The sequence below is a fragment of the Salvelinus sp. IW2-2015 genome, linkage group LG20 (genome assembly GCF_002910315.2).
Source record: "Salvelinus sp. IW2-2015 linkage group LG20, ASM291031v2, whole genome shotgun sequence".
Taxonomy (NCBI): Eukaryota; Metazoa; Chordata; class Actinopteri; order Salmoniformes; family Salmonidae; genus Salvelinus; species Salvelinus sp. IW2-2015.
The window spans coordinates 66,270,379-66,275,624 of NC_036860.1; the positions used below are offsets into that span (position 1 = coordinate 66,270,379).

At 43.0% G+C, this 5,246-nt stretch overlaps 1 non-coding gene across 1 annotated transcript; it reads right to left on the reverse strand.

Annotated features, from left to right (window-relative positions):
* Positions 1–1,185: 1,185 nt before the first annotated feature.
* trnaa-ugc (transfer RNA alanine (anticodon UGC)) lies at positions 1,186–1,262 on the reverse strand. The gene has a single exon. It is a non-coding gene; the product is annotated as a tRNA-Ala (tRNA).
* Positions 1,263–5,246: the final 3,984 nt, after the last annotated feature.

A 5,246-nucleotide genomic window follows, 5' to 3' on the forward strand; every position in this document is an offset into this window, starting at 1 on the left:
TCTTCCTGTAGCTGTCAATAAAACCACTGATTCCCTTTAGCTGTTAATAAACCACTATCTCCCTCTAGCTATCTCCATCTAGCTGTAAATAAAACAACTATCTACCTCTAGCTAGCGCCCTCTAGTTACCTCCTTCTAGCTATCACCCTCTAGCTGTCAATAAACCCACTATCTCCCTCTAGCTGCCAATAAACTCACTATCTCTGACTAGCAATCTACCTATAGTTGTCAATAAACCAACTATCTCCCTCTAGCTGTCCAAAACCCACTATCTCCATCTCGTTGTCAATAAACCCACTATCTTCCTCTAGCTGTCAAAATACCCACTATCTCCCTCTAGCTATCTCCCTCCAGCTGTAAATAAACCCACCATATCTCTTTATCTGCCAATAAAACACTATCTCCCCTAGCTATCTCCCTCTAGCTATCTCACTCTAGCTGTCAATAAACCCACTATCTCCCTCTAGCTATCTCCCTATAGCTGTAAATAAACCCACCATATCTCTTTATCTGTCAATAAAACACTATCTCCCCTAGCTATCTCCCTCTAGCTATCTCACTCTAGCTGTCAATAAGCCCACTTTCTCCCTTTAACTATCTCCCTATAGCTGTCAATAAACCCACTATCTCCCTCTAGCTGTCAATAAACCCACTATCTCTCTCTAGCTGTCAATAAACCCACTATCTCCCTCTAGCTGTCAATAAACCTACTATCTCTGTCTAGCAATCTACCTCTAGTTGTCAATAAACCCACTATCTCCCTSTAGCTGTCAATAAACCCACTTTCTMTCTCTAAATATATCCCTATAGCTATCAATAAACCCAATGTCTCCTTATAGCTGTCAAAAAACCCACTATCTCCCTTCAGCTGTCAATAAACACACTGTCTCCCTCTAGCTATCTCCCTCTAACTAYCTGCATCTAGTTGTCAATAAAACMACAATCTCCCTCTAGCTATTTCACTCTAGGTGTTAATAACACCCTATCTCCTCTAGCTATCTCCCTATAGCTGTCAAAAAACAATATCTCCCTCTAGCTTTCTCCCTCTGGCTATGTGTCCCTCTAGCTATCTCCCTGTAGATACCTAACTCTAGCTATTACATTTACGTTATTACATTTACGTCATTTAGCAGACGCTCTTATCCAGAGCGACTTACAAATTGGAAAGTTCATACATATTCATCCTGGTCCCCCCGTGGGAATTGAACCCACAACCCTGGCGTTGCAAGCGCCATGCTCTACCAACTGAGCCACACGGGACCAGCTATCTCCCTCCAGCTGTCAATACAGCCACTATCTCACTCTAGCTATTTCCCTCTAGCTATCACCCTCTAGGTGTCCATAAACCCACTGTCTCCCTGTAACTATCTGCCACTAGTTGTTTATCTGCCACTAGTTGTTTATAAACCTACTATTACCCTCTAGCTATATCCCCATAGCTGTCAATGAATTCACTATCTCTCTTTTTCTATTTCCAACTAGCTATCTCCCTCTAGCTGTCTACTTCTAGCAATCTTCCTCTAGCTGTCTCCCTCTAGCTATCTCAATCCAGCGGTCAATAAACATACTATTTCCCTATAGCTGTCAATAAACCCACTATCTCCCTCTAGCTGTCAATAAACCCACTATCTCCCTCCAGCTGGCAATAAACCCACTATTTCCTTTTAGCTGTCAATAAACCCACTATCTCCCTCTAGCTGTCAATAAATCCACTATCTCCCTTCAGCTGTCAATAAACCCTCTATCTCCCTTTAGCTGTCAATAAACCTACTATCCTTATCTAGCTAACGCCCTCTAGTTATCTCTGTGTTGCTATCTCCCTCGAGCTGTCAATAAACTAACTGTCTCCCTCTAGCTATCTCCCTCTAGCTGTCTCCCTCTATCTGTCAATAAATCCACCATCTCCTTTTAACTAAATCCCTCTAGCTATCCCCCTATAGCTGTCTCCATCTAGATATCTCCCTGCAGCTATCTCCTTCTAGCTGTCAATAAACCCACTGTCTCCCTCCAGCTGTCAATAAACCCACTGTCTTCTTCTAGCTGTCAATAAACCCAMTATMTCCCTCTAGCTATCTCCCTCTAGCTGTCAAGAAACACATTGTCTCCCTCTAGCTGTCAATACACCCACTGTCTCCTTCTAGCTGTCAATAAACCTACTGTCTCCCTCCAGCTGTCAATAAACCCACTGTCTCCTTCTAGGTGTCAATAAACCCACTATCTCCCTCTAGCTATCTCCCTCTAGCTGTCAAGAAACACATTGTYTCCCTCTAGCTGTCAATACACCCACTATCTCCATCTAGCTGTCAATAAACCCACTATCTCCCTCTAGCTATCTCCCTCTGTCAGTGAACCCACTATCCTATCTCCCTCTAGCTGTCAATAAACCCACTATCTCCCTCTAGCTGTCTCACTGTAGCTATCTCCCTGTAGCTATCTCCACATAGCTGTCAATACACCCACTATCTCCCTCTAGCTATCTCCCTTTAACTGTCGGTAAACCCACTATCCTATCTCACTCTAGCTGTCAATAAACCCACTATCTCCCTGTAGCTGTCTCCCTGTAGCTATCTCCCTATAGCTGTCAATTAACTCAATGTTTCCCTCTAGCTGTCAATAAACCCACTGTCTCCCTCTAGCTGTCTCCCGGTAGCTATCTCCCTGTAGCTATCTCCCTCTAGCTGTCAATAAACTCAATGTCTCCCTTTAGCTGTCAATAAACCCACTATCAATAAATCCACTCACTCCTTGTAGTTATCAGTAAACCCACTATATTCTTTAGCTATCTTCCTCTATCTGTCAATAAACCCACGATCTAATACATATCTCCCTCTAGCTGTCAATAAACCTACTATCTCCCTCTAGCTGTCTCCCTCTAGCTGTCAATAAACCTACTACCTCCCTCTATATGTCTCCCTTTAGCTATCTCCCTCTAGCTATCTCCCTCTAGCTGTCTCCCTTTAGCTGTCTCCCTCTAGCTGTCTCCCTCTTACTATCTCCCTGTAGCTATCTCCCTCTAGATATCACATTGACAGCTAGATGGTTCTCTCCATCTAGCTGTCAATAAATCCACTATCTCCCTCTAGCTATCTCCTTCTAGTTATGTCCCTCTAGCTGTCTCCCTCTAGCTGTCTCCATCTTGCTATCTCCCTGTAGCTATCTCCCTGTAGCTGTCAATAAACCCACTGTCTCCATCTAGTCAAGAAACCCTCGATCTCACTCTAGCGGTTAATAAATCCACTATCTCCCTCTATCTGTCAATAAACACACGATCTCCCTCTAGCTGGCAATAAAACCACTGATTCCCTCTAGCTGGCAATAAATCCACAGTCTCCCTCTAGCTATCTCGCTTTAGTTGTCAATAAACCCACTACCCCCCTTTAGCTGTTGATTAACCACTATCTCCCTCTCGCTTTCAAGACACTTATAAATTAATAATCTGCTACTCTCCTCTGAAAACAAATGATCTGTTATACTGTTTTTTTGGATAACGAAGTGGGATTAAAATAAAATACTTAATTGTGTTGTCTGTGGTGGGGTTTGCAGTTTTTTTAACGTTTCTTTTGGTTCCATTGCAAYAGACAAGCTCAATCAAGCACAGATCAAGTATATTGACAGTGACATTAGTGCTTGAGGGAGATGGCCCCTTTTTCTCCACCCTACCCTGCTCTGCACTGCACTGAGCTAAGCTGTCCAGCTGGGTAGGTGTCTGGTGGCATGGACTGTGGAAAAATACCAGTTCACCCTTGTGCTGCATTAGTGTCATTCCAGTTTAGACGAAGGGCACCTTAGCCTGGACCTCAGCACGGTTGTTTAACAAGATCTATCCACAGCTATTGACTAACATAACACTTTCCATGACATTCTGAAACAAGACATTCCAATCCTTCCAAACTAATCCCACCTGGCACTATTCAAGCTTTGATAAGATGTAGACAGAGATAAATTATTAAAAATAGTATTGATTAAGCCTTCATTATGCATTGAATCAATTATCAAATAAAATAAAATATTATTTGTCACATGCTTCGTAAACAACGGGGGGTTGACTAACAGTGAAATACTTATTTACCGGTCCTATCCCACAATACAGACAGACAGAAAATATAAGTAATAGACAAATAATAGCACAAGGAATAAATACACAATGAGTAATGATACCATGGCTATATATACGGGGAACCAGTACCGAGTCGATGTGCAGGGGTACAAGGTCATATTTTATTTAACCTTTATTTAACTAGGCAAGTCAGTTAAGAACAAATTCTTATTTACAATGACGGCCTACACCGGCCAAACCCGGACGGCGCTGGGCCAATTATGAGCCGCCCTATKGGACTCCCAATCACGGCCAGTTGGGATACAGCCTGGAATCAAACCAGGGTCTGTAGTGACACCTCTAGCCTTAGACCTCTGCGCCACTCGGGAGMCCCAAATGTACGTACATATATGTAGGGATAAAGTGACTAGGCAACAGAGTAAATGATAAACAGTAAAGAGTGCATAAAGGGTCAACTCAGATAGTCCGGGTAGCTATTGGTTAACTACTTAACTAACTATTTATCAGTCTTATGGATTGGGGGGGTAGAAGCTGTTCAGGGTCCTGTTGGTTCCAGACTTGGTGCATTGGTACCACTTGCCTTGCGGTAGCAGAGAGAACAGTCTATGGTGGCTGAAGTCTTGAAATATTTTAGGGCCTACCTCTGACACTGCCTGGTATAGAGGTCCTGGATGGCAGTACTGGGCCGTACACAATAGCCTCTGTAGTGCCTTGTGGTCKCGTYAACACTGTAAGGTGTTCTGACAGCAAGTTCCAACATGATAACTGATTTAAATCTATGACATAACAAAGTGAGGCAATTCCAATTGGAGTGTAAAATTCCAAAATACAACAGATGATCCTTTAGAGAGGGATGCTGATGTGATCTGTACAATTCCAAAGTAGAACAACTCAGACTTCAAAGAGCTAAAGGTGAAAGCTTGTCTTCAAGCAGGAAGTGTCCAAGACTATGACCAACTGTCACGGCCGTCAAAAGGAGGAGACCAAGGCGCAGCGTGGTATGCGTACATTCTTTATTACAAGAATGAACATCGAACAAAATGAACCGTGCCGCTATACAAATGAGTGCTGACATGCAACTACACATAGACAAGAACCCACAAATACCCAAGAGAAATGGCTACCTAAATATGGTCCCCAATCAGAGACAACGATAAACAGCTGCCTCTGATTGGGAACCATAATCAGG